This window comes from Mytilus edulis, chromosome 12, assembly GCF_963676685.1.
Source record: "Mytilus edulis chromosome 12, xbMytEdul2.2, whole genome shotgun sequence".
In the NCBI taxonomy this organism is placed as follows: domain Eukaryota; kingdom Metazoa; phylum Mollusca; class Bivalvia; order Mytilida; family Mytilidae; genus Mytilus; species Mytilus edulis.
In genome coordinates, this window is record NC_092355.1 from 79,743,857 (window position 1) to 79,760,392 (window position 16,536).

Consider the following 16,536-nt stretch of genomic DNA (forward strand, 5'->3'; position numbering starts at 1 on the left):
TTTATCCACATTGCACCATTACGATCCTTATATGTCAGTTGTATTTTAAAAAATAAATGTATCAACTAGCTAATGAGCATCAGTTAATGATCTTGTCTGCATTGATTCAACTTAAAACTATTGTCTGATTGGTTGTCAGGTGAATTTTTCGAAAATTCATAAACATTAAAAAAAATTCTAATTAAATATTTCGTGGAAGGGCAGACTAGATTTTTTTTTGGGGGGGGGGGGGGTTGAAGACTATAAACCCTAGTTATCACACACAAAAAATTATAATTTTTCGAAGATATGCATTTTCATCATCCAACTTGAACGACTGTCGTCAAGTAGTTTCAGTAAAAAAATAGCTATTCGAACCCACCTACTCTGTTTTTGTGATTCATTAGATAGGTATTTCACTTGACCCATATATTGCATCTTTTAGTACTGTGCTTTTTTTTTATGTTTTAATGTCAACCCGTAGCTTTGATATATAAAAATAATAGAATCTGAAGCGAGACGATGTATGAAATATTCTTGATTTGTACGATATCAAGACAAAATATTCAACTTAAACACGCCCTAACATAAAATGGTGCACTCGATTTTTTCCTTTCGATACTATTGTTACTCATTTTTTGGAATTTTTTCTTTAGTCACATAATGGAAGGGCAGACACGAAAATTACTGAACTGATAGATTGATATGTTTTCCGTCCGTGGTATTTTTTTTTTTTAATCGGAGGTTATGCATTTTTTTCATCCAACTTGAAAGATATCCATGTCGTCGACTTGATATCTAATTGTTCTGCTTTACTATATTGAAAATGAGATTCATTTCTTGATTGAATGTCCACAATATAAAAACATTAGATCTAAATATAAAATAAATGATATTAATTCAAATAATTTGGATGAAAATTTTACCAAAATGTTAAATCCTATGTCTGAAAAGGAATTAAAATCTATTTGTATGTATATTGAAGAAGCTCTTGATTTGAGAGACCACCATACCGTTTCATCAGATAATAATCTTTTACAGTAGTTTGTGCATATACATATATATATATAAATATCTTGTATTGTGTGTTTTAAGTAAATATACGAAAATCTATAATAATACTGAAATATAAGTCTATGCAGTGCGTGAACTGGTGACAAAATATTATCGCCCCTGTAAACAGTGGGCTCTTCTGACTAGAGGTAATCGGTAAAGAATAGCGGAAAATGGTGTACATTGTTTACGAGCTTGAAATGAGCTAACACAGACAGACTGAGACGTGTCAACGTAATGTGAATATGATAATGCACCAGGTAAATTATTAATTGTTAAGTTTATCACATCATCGTATCTCAATATGATAGGTAAATAAGTGAATTTTCGATTTTAAGTGTCGTCAGGGTTCAAACCTGGAATCATGCCAACCTTTCATTATTTTTTTTTAATACTAACCTATAGTCGGAACATCTTGATTTTCTCCCAATTTATAAAGTTAATTATGCTGCTTGACATATATTTTTTTGGGGAAAAAAAATTGATATGCAGTCAAATGTGGCAGTTTTTAATATTTGTTGCTATGTGAAATAAAGGGAAGTAAATTAAAGTAAAAGAAGGCGCGGTTTTTCAAATAGTAAACAATTTAATTCAGATGCATAGTATTTTGTCAAATGATAAAGAATATCGTAGAAACTTGCTAGAAATTCATCTAATTTATAAAAGATATACAACATGACATACTGAAATCTGAAAAGGGGTAAAACCACCATACCTTGAACAAATTCAGTTAAAAAAAAGGGGGGGGGGGGTTAAAATGCTACGAAATTTAGATTTTATTTATTTTTTGTCGACAGCCAAAAGATGATTTGACATGTAACTAACTACTTTTTCAATTTCATTGTAAAGTAAAATTGGCTTTTTTGGGGGTCTCTGTTTATTGTGGTCTGATGTTTTCAGGTTCTCTTTGGATTGCCAAATAATATTATAATCATCTAATTGAATGTTCAAATTATTTTGCAGCGATGGTGTGTATGGAAGGAAGACTGTCATAAAACCCAACAGTTCCGGATGGCCCTTTAAATAATTGCTTAACATCAATAGCGATGTAAGATTTAAGTGTTTGATTTAGCACAAGTTTAGCCAGGTTTTCCTTGTAATTGTGGCAGAAAAACCACTAGACAGTGTCATGCATTGAAAGGATATCAAACGGATATTTTATGGAATGATTCTCATACATATAAAATCATATGCATAGGAATGTGGAGCTAGTGTCTTTCATGCAGCAATTTTTAATTTCCAATATAAACTCTGAAAAGACAAGAGCATAGAAATGTATACCAATGAGAAACATTCTTTGTGAATAAAATCATTCCAAAACTTAAATGTGTCATTAGTGTTGCATTATTTATCAGTAGAGATAATCTGATTCCAGTAAGATTGTCCAACTGATGGTTTTTGTTTGTTATCATTTTTGTAAATCGTAGTTGATTTGACAATCCGGGCTGTGCATGTTGCCCGACTGCCCCTTTCAGTGTGAGACAATATTTTGTTTATGATAAACAAAATCACTGATTCAAGACTGGAGCGGACCCCTTTTGGGCAGTTAGTGCGAATCCTTTAGGTTTAAACCATTACATGAGTCAAACATTTTTCCTAATAATAATACATTGAGATTTAATATATACTTTGTTATATGTAGTGTGTATATTAAAGTATTGCCAACAAAATTCATCAAATTTGGGATCATAATATTGTTTAAGAAAAACCCTTAAATCATAAAAGTTCATAATCTTCTGTAACACACGTGCATGGTTAATTTGGATCACATATTTTCTATTCCGATGTTATAAGAATTCGAAGGTTCATATCATTTACAATATCATTCAAAAAAATTCTGGGATTTTTTTTTTAACTATCAACGTTGAACCTCGAGGTTACATTGTAGTAAAAAAAAAATCCAATAAAAACGTTGAATGTAAATGATATGCACCTTTAAATCTTATATTGTAGGACTCATGTTGTTCAAACATAATGTGTTGATCAATTATGTTATGATGATTTTGATTAACTTCACATTGGGTAATCTTTCACGTATATTGATTACATTATATCGAGTTGTCCCAACGATATACTTGTCGGTGTGCTCGATCATACGAATTTACCGACATTCATATAGACAAAATGACACAACTTTGAAAAATTCTTGTGACGAAACTACATTTCGGAACACGTTAAAAATTGGATACCCAGAAAGCTACATTATTAAGGTTTGATATATATTTTTTTCAAAAAAAAAGAAAAATATGCAGTCAAATGTGGCAGTTTTTTACACACCCCTATGTTGAACAATAGGTTGTTCAATTAAGGTTCATCATAAGGAATTGAAAAATATGGCCGTGTTTACACCTCCAAAATGACTATGAGTACAGACAAACTGGTACATCCAGGAAAGTTTTAAGGCATGGCAGGAACTAGATATATAAAAGTTATATGAAGTCTACGTTTCAGAAAATTAAAAACTTACCTGGATTTTGATGTTCATTTTTTTCCAGTCTGCAGAAGATAGCAAAATAAACAAACACCCGAGTTTCATTTGATACGGTCCACTCAGTTACACATTTTAAACCTGTTAAATAACCTATTGTTGACAGGTGTCTATTGTCCATCTATTGTCCATTTAAATCAATACTACTCACAACATTGATTATATGAGGGGAGCTTCTCAATCGTTTTCACTACTTAGTTAATTTTTGCACCTTCTGCAGGAACGAAAAAAAATGGATAGCAAAATCTAGAAAAGTTTATAATTTTCTGAAACATAAAATGCATTTAAAATTTATATATCTAGTTCCTGCCATCCCTTAAAACTGTTGCAGGCGTATAGGTTAGTCTGTACTCAGAGTAAAATTTGGGGTGTAAATACGGCCATTTTAGCCAAAAGGTTATGATGAACCTTAACAGCATGTTTGGCAATTAAAAAATCATATATTAACACATTTAGCTTTAACATATACTTTATTTATAGTGGTTGTATAAAAGTTATATAATGGTTTTGTGTTTTAAGAGATATTCATCCCTATGCATATCGGGTTTTATGCGTAAATTGTCTCTCCTGTTTTTAGACCTTTTCTATCTCTTTCATAAGAAGAGTGACTTTTCTATTGTTCTAGTGTCACTGGAAATCCCACTGTATGGTATCAATATCAGTCTATAATGTATTTGTATACATAGAATTGGCTCATGACTTGTTACATGAATCTTTATTTCATTTATATGTTGTTTTAATATTATAATTGTCTGTATTTGGATCACGCCTCTATTGTGCTCTTTCCAATAAAATATTGAATTGATGTACTAGATACATTGAAAACTTATGTAAATTGTGTTTTTAAAATAAAACACTTCGTAATTGAGAAGAAAATTGTAATTTGTTTGTTTCTATTAACTTTTAAAATTTTTGTCACTATAGTAAATATTACAGTACACATTTATCGCCTTCTCTAACAAAGAGCTTTGATTCTTTTGTTCTATTTCAACCGGGTTTCCGACTGGAAAGACAGTCCAGATCGGCAGATGATTGAACTGACATTTATGTTAAAATCATAACGATCTGTAAAATGAAGTTCACAAATCTATGCTGAAAGTCGATAAATCTTTATTTTTCTATCTACATTTTACGAACTTATCTAGCGGTTTACGTATACACATCTTTGGGTCTTGTACGCTAACCTTTTCATATAAGAATGAATGAATATTCTAAAATTAAAGTGCAACCTTAATTATAACAAACAATTATATTCATATGTACAAGTAATTGTCAGCCAGCCAAATAGGCTTACGATCTAGTCTTAGATGCAAGATTTATTTTATTAATTGTTAGTGGCTTTGAACTAGCACTAGCTGTCAGATAACTTCGAGTACTCTCAGATCTGTTCCTTGTGTCTTTTTGTTGTTGTGATGTACAAGTACCCGGCCACGTCCACTTGTATTTTTGTATTTTTGTGCATCTGATAAGTTAAGCCTTTTTCAACTGATTTGTATGGTTCGTTCTTATGCTGTACTGTTATACCACTGTCTCATGTCAGTTGGAGGGTTGGGATCCCGCTAACATGTTTAACCCCGCCACATTATGTAAATATGTGCCTGGCCCATGTCAGGAACCTGTAATTCAGTGGTTGTCGTTTGTTTATGTATTACATATTTGTTTTTCGTTCATTTTTTTTTTATATATGATTAAGGCCGTTAGTTTTCTCGTTTGAATTGTTTTACATTGTCAGTTCGGGGCCTTCTACAGCTGACTATGTGGTATGGGTTTTGCTCATTGTTGAAGGCCGTACGGTGACCTATAGTTGTTAAGTTCTGTGTCATTTTGGTGTCTTATGGACAGTTGTTTCATTGGCAATCATACCACATCTTCTTTTTTTATATTATGATTCACTGTACATTAAGTGTGATTATTTATTGAAAATAAAATATATAAATAAATATAGTTCGTATAATTAAGATTTTTAAAATGTATAAGATTTTAAAAAATGCGTATGTGAAAGTGTAACTTTTTTTCCATTATGGTTTGGATTCATCTGGTGTGTTAAGAAATTGACTACCAAAGTGTTGAAGAGAGGAAATTTGTGGATAGAAACACAGCCATGAACACCCAGACTTTCGGCTGTGAAAAAAATACAGGGCTTTTTATTTAACAAGTAAAGGGATTTTTTTTAATTCTTATCAACTCTTGTTCGCTGTTTGAACAAGATGAGGTTTGATTCAATGTTAACTGTATTACAAAATGATCACTACCATATAAAGATTTATTATCTACTGTCCACGTTATTTGATGTGCTAACTGTACACTATACATTGATATATCAATACATGACAATTGTAGATCGGAGGGGTTTTGTCTAGTACCTGATCCATCATTTAAAAACTATAATATTATTGGTACTAATAGCAGTGTGCAATGAGTTACCTTTAGTGTCAGTTTTATTACTACCCCATAGATAATGATGAGCATTGAAGTCACCACAGATAATAAATTTACCTTCAATTTGATTCAAGAGATTTATATAATCATCTTCTTCTTTTGTGTCTGTTGATGCATCATATAGGCTTATAATCGTGACCATATCACTGTTTATTAATATTTGAGCAACAGAAGTTTCAAATTTTGAAGTTATTTCTTTCTTAGAGTATGGGATGTCTACTTTGACATATATAGCTGTGCCCCCCCCCTTTTATACCATCTCTAACTGAAAAATCTGCAACTGTGTAACCGTTAATTTCAATTAGATCATTTTCACTTCAAACCAAGTTTCTTGTAGGCATATTATATCTGGATAAGTAGAGGAATTTGATAAATTCCATATATATTCTGGACCATTGCTATGAAAGCTATGGCAATTCCACTGATGTATAACAAATGAACTATAGTCATTATTGTTAATAATATAATTATAAAATACATTATGTTAGTAATGATGTTCTTCAAATTAATACTCTTTAAGTATATATATATATGTATGTATGTATTGATTATTTTAAATTTTAAATACTGATGGACTGAATTTTTTTAATATAATGATTCATTTGATCTGTGTCAACATTACACAAGTTTAGAGTTTTGGCCACTTCACTGATATACTTTGCTACATTCTCTACTGAAATTCTCTCTTTTGGAGCATTAATTATATGAGTAATTGCAATAGTCATTATTGATACCATTTGGGAAACAGTAGTATTTACTTCACCCAATATAGGTTTTTTGGGGGGCTTAGTTTTACAGATAAATTGCATATTTAATTCTTTCTCTGCAACAAAGGTCTTCAAGTTAGTGTCTTCACCTTTTACAATTTTGGTGGCTTCACCGACAGATATTTTTAATTCGTTGCTCTTTTTGAGAGCTTTTTGTTTTTCCACTCTTTTAGGACAGATTTTGGAGTTTGCCTGATGAGGACCTTTGCAGTTTACACACACTGCTGTATCAGTATTACACTGGCCTTCATGTCTTAAACTACACTTAACACATGCTTTATCCCTTTTACAATTTGTGGCAACATGGCCAAACTGTTGACAATTGTAGCATTGGATTGGCTTGGGTACAAAAATTTTAACTCTGTACCTGAGAAACCCAATGCATACAGATGTTGGCATTTGTGGTATGCTAAAGTACAATTTTATAGTTCTAGATGGTGCTCTTTTGGCTTGTTGTTTGTCATAATATGCAAGCCTTGTGGCTTTTGTGACCCCATATTCATTTAATGCATATTTAATGTCTTCCTCAGAATATTCCTGAGGTACATTATATATGCATCCTTGTGAGCTCAGAAGACTTTGTGGTTTAGAGCACTTGACTTGCCATTCACCTAGCTGAGTCGCTTTCGTCAGATGTTTTAGTTGCATACCATCCATACAGTTTACAATAATGTTACCAGATCTTATTGGTCTAATATTTTTAACAATGCCATACTCCTTTGAAATATATTTTTGAATTTTGATGGGATTTTCTTCTGCTACGTGTATACATGTACTAGGTGAACACCTCTAGCACTGATAATAATATGCTGGTTGTCGGGGACAGAGGGTCGAAGGGCATTGCGTAATGATCTATATCGGACTGTGGCTGGGGTTTGGATTGCATGTGAATAACTTTTATTTGGACTAGGGGTTGCAAATTTGCGTTTCTTACTATCTCTTCTATAGAATTATCAGACATACCTCTTGTGGAGAAGTCAGACTCATAGCCTCTGCCTACTGAAGAGTTTTCTTCAACAGATTCAAAACAGTCGGAGTCCGCCATTTTGTTTTGTACTCACAGAATACAAACAAGAAAACAATCGAAGTTTTTACGACTAATGTAATAGAAAAATTACAAAAATAGGATAATATACTGAATAGTTGTCTAAGTAATACGTACAATCAATTTCATAAATGAATACCTCAATAGACTATCAAAAAATTGATTTCAAAACAGATTCTTCTCTCAGTGAAAAAAAAACGCCAATAGATCCGGGACTCGCCGACCCGAGTGTATGTGGTAAATATGAAATATTACCTCGACATGAGAGGATATGTTTATATTGTAATTCAAATTGTATTGAAAATGAAATTTACTTTCTTCTGGAATGCCCTCTTTACAATAACCTCAGAAGAGATGTGACCGATTATATCAAAAAATACCCCAGTTTAGATAATTCAAACAGAAAAGATCTTTTTTCAAGGATTATGATTAATGAAGATAGCAGATTTTTATCTATTTTATGTGCATATCTCGATAAAGTACCGCAACTTAGAAAATCAGACATAAAATTAGTTTATAATTAAATACTCTAAAAGATTTCAAAATTATCTCCCCTTGACCACTGATTCTTTCCTCATGTATTTGAATTATTATTTTATTATTTTATGTTTCTTTAATCACTCTGTAATGTTTATGTCATGTTGTAATTAATGTTATGCTCTTAATGGGCCCTTTAATTTGGAAAATAAAAATATATTGTATTGTATTGTCAGTGATATTGTTTGCCTTAACACTGTGAATCATCGCCACCGGAAATTGGGTACTAACGAAGCGGAGAGAAATAGAAAAAAAAAGTAAACAAGTTAAGAATTCATTTAATTTAAAGCATTTCCACTCATTTGATGAAGGTGCCGCTTAAGAAATGGTTTTCGAATATATAATTCTTTAAATTATTAGGCCGATAAGTACAAAATTAATACAAGATTTTGTGTAATACTCCAAAACGTGCCACTTAGTACCGGAAAATTTCGAGTTCGATCGTCCTCTATCGCCCCATTCTCAAGATATTGAACTGTTTTTCATTATTTTTCTAGACACGTTTTTAGATTATTATAGTGTGGCATCATATTTACTGAAATTTGTTGTCAAAAAGATGTATTTTAAAGAATATAGACCATAAAAAATAAAGTCTAGGGTACGGCAACTTGCTCGTGTTGACAAATTTACTGTATAGCAACTTTTTTTCAACTGTATGGCAACTTGCTAATTTTAGAATATTCATTTACCGTCCTTTCAAAGAAAATAAAGTATTAAGTTCAAATATCTAAGTTGAGGGGATGTACCTTTTGATGTTAAACTGTTTTTGTCCTTTTCAAGGTTTTGTTTAAAACTGTTATTTGAGATAAATTTAAACTGTTAACTGTTTTCGACTCACTGTCTGTAATCTGTTCTGTTAAAATTTGCAATGTTGTTAACTGTAACGTGTTTATTTGAAATTGGGATTCCTGTTATCTGTTACTTAATACTTAAAGTGTTCACTGTTTTTGAAATCATTTTCTCTGTAAACTGATCTTAACTGTTATTTACAAGAATCACATTAAAATTTGCTGTCCATCTCTTTCTTTACGTTGCTTCCGCAAAGGAAAGACATAAACAGCATATATGTAACTGTCTTTAAAAGTCTTTGAGTATAGTAAATCCTTGATAAAATTGAGAATGGAAATGAGGAAAATGTTAAAGAATCAGAAGCCCGACCAAATAGAAGAAAACAACCCAACGCAGAGAGAAAATTGTGCACTAGAGTGGGGTGGCAATACACATAGGAAAAAATCTTAAAATTGAAACTCATAATTTTTAAACACCCTCTTTCCCTTCCTTCCTAACAAATAATGCTTAATATTTGAGTTATGCATGTGTATATTTATGGAAAGAGAATCGTCCATAGATTTGATTTCCAATAGTTATAATAGTGAAATATAATCTCTTTGTTTTTGTGTAACCATGGCAACAATCAGCATTTATTTAATACCAAATATTGCAAAATAGGGGGTTGAACATGTCACACAAAGGTCTAAAAAATTTGGTCCAAAGGAAAATTTCAATCAATTAGAGTGATACCTTTCCTGAAACCATAGACATATATATCTATCAAGAGGTAAAAAAAAATCATATGCATTTCCGCTGGTTTTTCCATAAAATTAAATTAAAAAGATCGAGCGTCAAATCTTTGTTGAAAAACAATACAAAATTTCTAAATCTATGGCTGTACGGATTGGAAAAAATGGTCAGTCAAACTGGAAAATGGCTTATAAAACATGCTACAAACAAAAACTGAACCTACTAGGAAATCTGTATTATACTTCAACTATCTAAAAATCAATTTAATTGTACAAAAACTTTCATATTTAGAAAAATCACCATGGCCATAATACGAAACTAAACTTGTGACTGTGTATTGGTATACATGAAGCTGTCTCCTAAGTGAGCAATCATTTAACTACAAAAAGGGGGAATAAGTTCAATGTTTGTTTCCTGAAACATATAAATGAACCAAAATTTAAAAATTAAATAAAAACAAGACTATATAGCAGAGGTTACGGACTCAAGTTGGGACAGGTGCAACAAATGCGACAGTGTTAAACATGTTTTGGGATATCTCAAGGCCCCCCGGTGCGTCTAACCAATGTAGTTATTTCTGACTTCTATTTGTAATGTATCCAAAACTTTAAAAGGAAGGGTCGCTTCTTACCCAGCTAAAACCCTGGTCAGTCCTATGATGAAAATAATTCAGATGTATATGGAATGTTTGATAAGTTACATTGACCCAGAGTACCTGAATGGAATGGTGAAAAATGAAGTACCTTTTCAATTTGCAATCCGTAAAATAACTGAACAGTGTGGCCTGGTAGAAGAGGCCGAAAAATGAGGACTTGGTTCTCAAATTGATGTCAAATTTGCTAGTCTAAGACTTCGGAAATGTGAAGATAGACCAAGGCTTTTTTTATATCACCTCAGAGTTCATAATTGGGACTTGGAGATGAAAGAGTGCTTCAACTTGTGACACCTTACATGTTACTTTCTGATTTATACACTGGTTTTGATGATTTAAAATAAAAATCAGTAAACTTTCGTAATTCCTTTTAATAAAATCATGTAAGCGAAGAGTCGTATGAATACCCTGAGATGTTACCATAATTTATGAGAGCCCCCGCCATAAAAAAAATAATGTTCGCGCTCTATAGTATTCACTCATTCTTTTTGTTTGTTACACTTTCCTACGTCATGACAATAACCCAAGTTTGATACGACTGATTGACATAAAACATTTACTCAACAATACACATAACCAGAAGAAGCCTCCCTTTTGCTGTTTGAAGCATTTTCGATTATTCATGATAAAGTCATTTTTCTTGGAGGGCTTTTCCATCCGTTCAATTGTCTGTCCATGTGTCAATAAAAAAATATGGTACTTGCGTGTGTATTCTGAAAATTAGTCAGCTTTATAAAAGATTCCTTATAAAGCTTGGCATTTCTGCGACTTTTTACAGTGGTATTCAAACTTTTGAATAGATTGAAGATATGCACTTCAGAGGCGGATTTAGGGGGGGGACAGGGGGCCCGGGTTGCTTATATAGCGAATCACTGAAGCATGACTGGAGCGGGACCCCTCTTAGGCAGTCAGTGGGCCCTCACTTATGAAAATTTTTCTGGATCCGCCAGTGCACTTCCCCTTTTCATTGCTTTTGGGTTCGTTTGGAAAAAAGGGTAAATTAAAATTGCTGTTAACTGTTATCAGTATTTAAAATTTGTTGTTGACTGTTTTTACCAAAATCGAGGTGTTGTTAACATGTTAACGGACCCCTATTGCGCCCCCACCCCCTCCCCCCCCCCCCAATATAATTATGCATTAGACAAAATGCATAAGATAGAAATACCATTCGCTTGACAGCATTTAAGATGTATACACATTATATATTTTCAAAAAGAAACTGACAAGAAAATTAATTCGAATGCAATTCACGATTTATTTCTCGATCCTTACTTTTACAAATGAATCATTTCAGAAATTAAATAATCAAACAGTGTATTTAACCCAGCACATACTTTATGTGTCTGTCCAAATTATCGATCCTGTGGTTCGGTGCACGTTGTCGTTGGTTCATCTTTATCAACTTTGTTGTTTTTCATAAATTGTTTTGTTATGCCGTTAGTTTTCTTGTTGAATCCTTCCACATTTTTCGGTCGGTGCTTTTTAAAGCCGACTATAAGGTACGAGTTTTCGTTGTTGAAGGTCGTACGATAGCATATAATTGCTTACATACACTTTATTTGATCCTGATGGATAGTTATCTTATTTGCTATCATACCACATCTCCACTGCCTGGTTTTATCTAAAAAAAAAAACCAAAAAAACTAGCACCAACAAAAGATGAATGGGCGGTTTATTTTATTGAACTTACAAAATTTTACTCTAACAACAAATAAAACAACAGTCGTTATAGTATAACGATATATGAATGTATTTAGGATAATATGGTTGAAAAAAAAAACTTTTTGAACAAAGTCAAATAGCGGGACGCAACGACGACTTATGAACGGAATTAACGGCATATATTTAATAATGTTTGAATAGTAAGTCATTTTGTATATTTGTAAGCCTGTAAAGCTTTGACATCAACAAAATATCGTCACTCGATATTATCTAAACAGTGATTAATTTCCTCTTAAAATTATAATATATTGCAAGACGCCGTACAAACGAAAGTTGTTATTTTGCAATTCGCCGTACAACGACCTGCAATTCGCCGTACAATAAACAAACAATGTTTTTGTCCGTATTTTAAAAAAAAACATCTTTTTAACAACAAATTTCAGTAAATATGATGCCACACTCTAATAATCTAAAAACGTGTCTGAAAAAATAATGAAAAACAGTTCAATATCGTGAGAATGGGGCGACAGAGGACGATCGACCTCAAAATTTTCCGGTACTAAGTGGCAAGTTTTGGAGTATAACACAAAATCTTATATTAATTTTGTACTTATCGGCCTAATAATCTAAAGAATTATATATCAGAAAATCAATTCTGAAGCGGCACCCTCATCAAATGAGTGGAAAAGTTTTAAATTGAATGAATTCTTAACTTGTTTACTTTTTTTTCTATTTCTCTCCGCTTCGTTAGTACCCAATTTCCGGTGGCGATGATACACAGTGCTTAAATTAATGGAGAATAAAGGCTTTTTCCCCTGACACTGCAGTTTCAGTAGTAATTGTGCATAAATTCGAACTGAAAAACACTAATTTATACTTTTTTCATGCCTAAAATTACTATTTGTGCAGATTTGAGGGTCTATTTATGTATCATCACTGACAAAAAGGGTTCTTATTTCAAAGCAGGGTTTGATTCTTGAAATGGAGTCTGTAAATTGAAGTTCAAATTCATGGTTTTTTCTAAAATTCCCAATTTGATGAAAATTACGCATATTTTCCCAATAAAAAGGGGTAGAGGTAGTTTTTAAAAAAAAGCCAACAATATCACTGCAAATTGTATTGTATAGTTATTAATTTCTGTGTCATTTTGGTCCCTCGTGGAGAGTTGTCTTATTGGCAATCATACCACATCTTTTCTTTTTTATATTGTCAATTCTATCTTTTCTGATAATTTGTTCAGACCTAGATCTTAATGTAAGATTAAATATATCTTTTCCTATGACACGTCATTATTGTTTACATATATCTTGGACAGCTAAAGTAGCAACCATTTGATTTTCTGATGGGAGGGGCTTTTGATTTTTTTACATTGAGCCAAAGTAACTTGTAACTTATTTCCATGCAAAATAACCTGTAATCTTTTCCAGGCAAAGTTACTTGTAATTTTTACCAGGACCAATCAAAAACATTTGTTTTACGTAGTGATCTGACCCTGCCCCTAGGAACATTTTGAAAATTATACTATACTTATTTTCTTCAATAACACATCCCCCCCCCTTCCCCGTAAATCAAATGATTGCTACCGGAAAAGCAGTTTACGATTTCGGTCTAAATATATGTAACACATAATTAAGACTTGCTTGCTTGGTTTGCCTAGGCATTGTAATTGAGATAGAGCACATATGTTTACTAAAAAGCAAACAAGCATTATGAAAATAGCTCTAATGGATGCATCTATGAAAATCAAAGAGAAGTCACATAAAGATCTTCATTTCACGATTGATGAGTGGTAACGTTTTTGTTTCGCACAAACAATTGCAAATACATTTGACGTCTGGATGGCTGCATAATTAATTTTGGTAATGCCATTTTATATACATCTTATACAGTAAAGAAGTTCGAGCAAAAATCGAGTCACCTTGATATATGTTTGAATTTCTCATAACTATTTTCTCGATGTTTTACTTACTAACAGAACAGAACTATGACGAAAAAAAACCCATAAAATTAAGTGCAGAAAAAATATTGATGAACAGTACACAATGTCCGAAATCAACCATAAGTTGGTTATACCCGTGTATATTCAAGTGATCATCTACGACCAACTTGCGTTTTAAATATCATCAGTATCAAAGTCATTTTTTAAGACTATCTTCAGTTGTTGCATGTCGAATTATCGTAAAAAATAATAATGAAAATTCATCGCACCTGCACAAATTCCACATCAGAAATGATTGCACTTTCAGTACTAGTGATAATTCATCGCAACTATAGTTAAAATGCATAGCATCCAGTCAACTATATTATGGATTCAGCTGCTTTAATTACACTTTTATGGACTTTAATCTGGTGATTATACATAAGAAAGTTATATTGTTATTTAATCGTGTTAAAACATACATTTCAATCAATTATTTCGTACTTTCCAAAAGTAAACAAACGCAGTTTTTCCCGTCATCCTTTATTCTACAATAGACATTCTCGCATATAACAGTGAAAATTAACAAACTGGATTCGCACCCGCAAAAGTGGAAAGGGATTAATATAAGTTGAAAAACTTGTTTCCCAATCCACTATAAATGAATATTTTTAAACTAAACTAAACTTTATATACAATGGCAGTAATATTGTATAAAAGCATCATGTATATATAGTATCACTTAATTCTTTCAAATATTTTACTTTTTATGTAATGATTTAGTATGGTGTTTCCTAGAATTGAAAATATGTCATGGCGAAGAAGAGGTTGTGGAACCTGCAGACATGTTTAACTCCGCAATATTTTGTATATACTGTCTCTAGTTAACTTTCTTTAATGCCGTGAATATTGTTTGTAACTGTATATTATATTTTGCTATTTATTTTGAACAGAAATTAGGCTTGTGGTTTTCTTATTGGAATTCCTATACATTGAATTTTGTCGCAGCTTTATAACTTGCTAAGAAGTATGTTTTTGCTCATTGTTGAATGTTGAAGGTCTCTTGATGACATATAGTTGCTAACATCTACGTCATTTGATCTTAGGTGGATAGTTGTCTCGTTGGCAATCATATTGCATCTACTTATAACATATTACTGTTCTTAAGCCCTTTTGTGTTTCAAATGAAACAATTGTTGTTAATTTTGATAGTAACTCGTCATTATACACGACTAGAATTACATAACTGAATCGTGTCCAACATGAACTAAACCATGACACGAATGAACCAAACCATGATACAGATATTTCAGAAATTTTGAATTAAGTGCAAAAGAAAGTATTTTTTTTAGAATAATTGACGTCAGTATTATATCACGAAGAAATATGTGATGTAACAGACAGAAAGATAATAACTTTTTTTATGCACGTTAAACCAATTAGCAACTTTTAAATTTTGACATACGCAAGCTTTGTTCTGTGTTAAATCATTAACTATATAATACAACTTGTGATGTACTAACATATTAACTTTAAACAAAGGTACTAACCAGCTTGAATTATTGATCAGAAGTTTCTTTTACAAAATATCCGAATGTTTACATTTTTGCATTGATTGTCACTCATCAATCAAACTTATCCAAACTATGACAAAATCACTGTACTAAACGCTCCTCGATATGACGACCTTACTTCCCGTGCAATTGGTAGTATATGAAGCTACGATATATTTTAATGTTTGAAGTTGAAGGCACAATTAACAAAACAAACAGTAGTTGCAAATACTTTTTACTACTAAATACAATTGAACTGCACATACTAATGCTTTGCAAGAAGACCCCTTTAAATATGTAAAAAATGGTCCATCTCTATTATTCATTGTCTTTTCTGTTTTGATACTATTGCAGTTTGCACATTTCGTAATTGACAGGCCACAGACTCCAACGCAGCAACCAAGCATAAAAAATGAGCGAGTGAGATATTTAATTATAATTAGATTGATCTTAGTACTTAATTTGCATCTATGAACCCCCGCTTGTTTTTTAGGGGGTGTCTAAAAATGGTCAATTACAGACATTCGAGTACGCATTTTACCTTCAAGGCGTGTTTGACAAATTCTAGTTAGCCCTTCCATAAAATAGTGAATTTTGTTTTGGTGTTCTATCGAACTTTCGAAAGAAAAAAAAAATTTCTGACAACCGTTCAGACAAAAAATCTTACAGATACATCAAGTGATGCTCAATAGCTATTAGATACATTTTTCTTTTAAAATACAACTTATAAATCTTACGGGAATCTTTTCCAAGCTTAAAACTTCCACTGTGACCTCGCTCCTCCTTACCCTCTCCCCCCTCCCCCCCCCCAAAAAAAAACCAAAAAAAAAACCGCAAAACTATTGTCATTCTTAGAGTCAGCACTAAATTGTTTACAAAGAAATCTGTTTTAAACTGCTAAAGACACATGATTCAAACGGAC

General features: G+C 32.1%; 1 long non-coding RNA gene across 1 annotated transcript; it reads left to right on the forward strand.

Moving 5' to 3' along the window:
- The first annotated feature begins 1,109 nt into the window (after window positions 1-1,109).
- LOC139498141 (uncharacterized) lies at window positions 1,110-2,358 on the forward strand. Its single transcript, XR_011657826.1, has 2 exons — window positions 1,110-1,292; window positions 1,996-2,358. It is a non-coding gene; the product is annotated as an uncharacterized lncRNA (long non-coding RNA).
- Window positions 2,359-16,536: the final 14,178 nt, after the last annotated feature.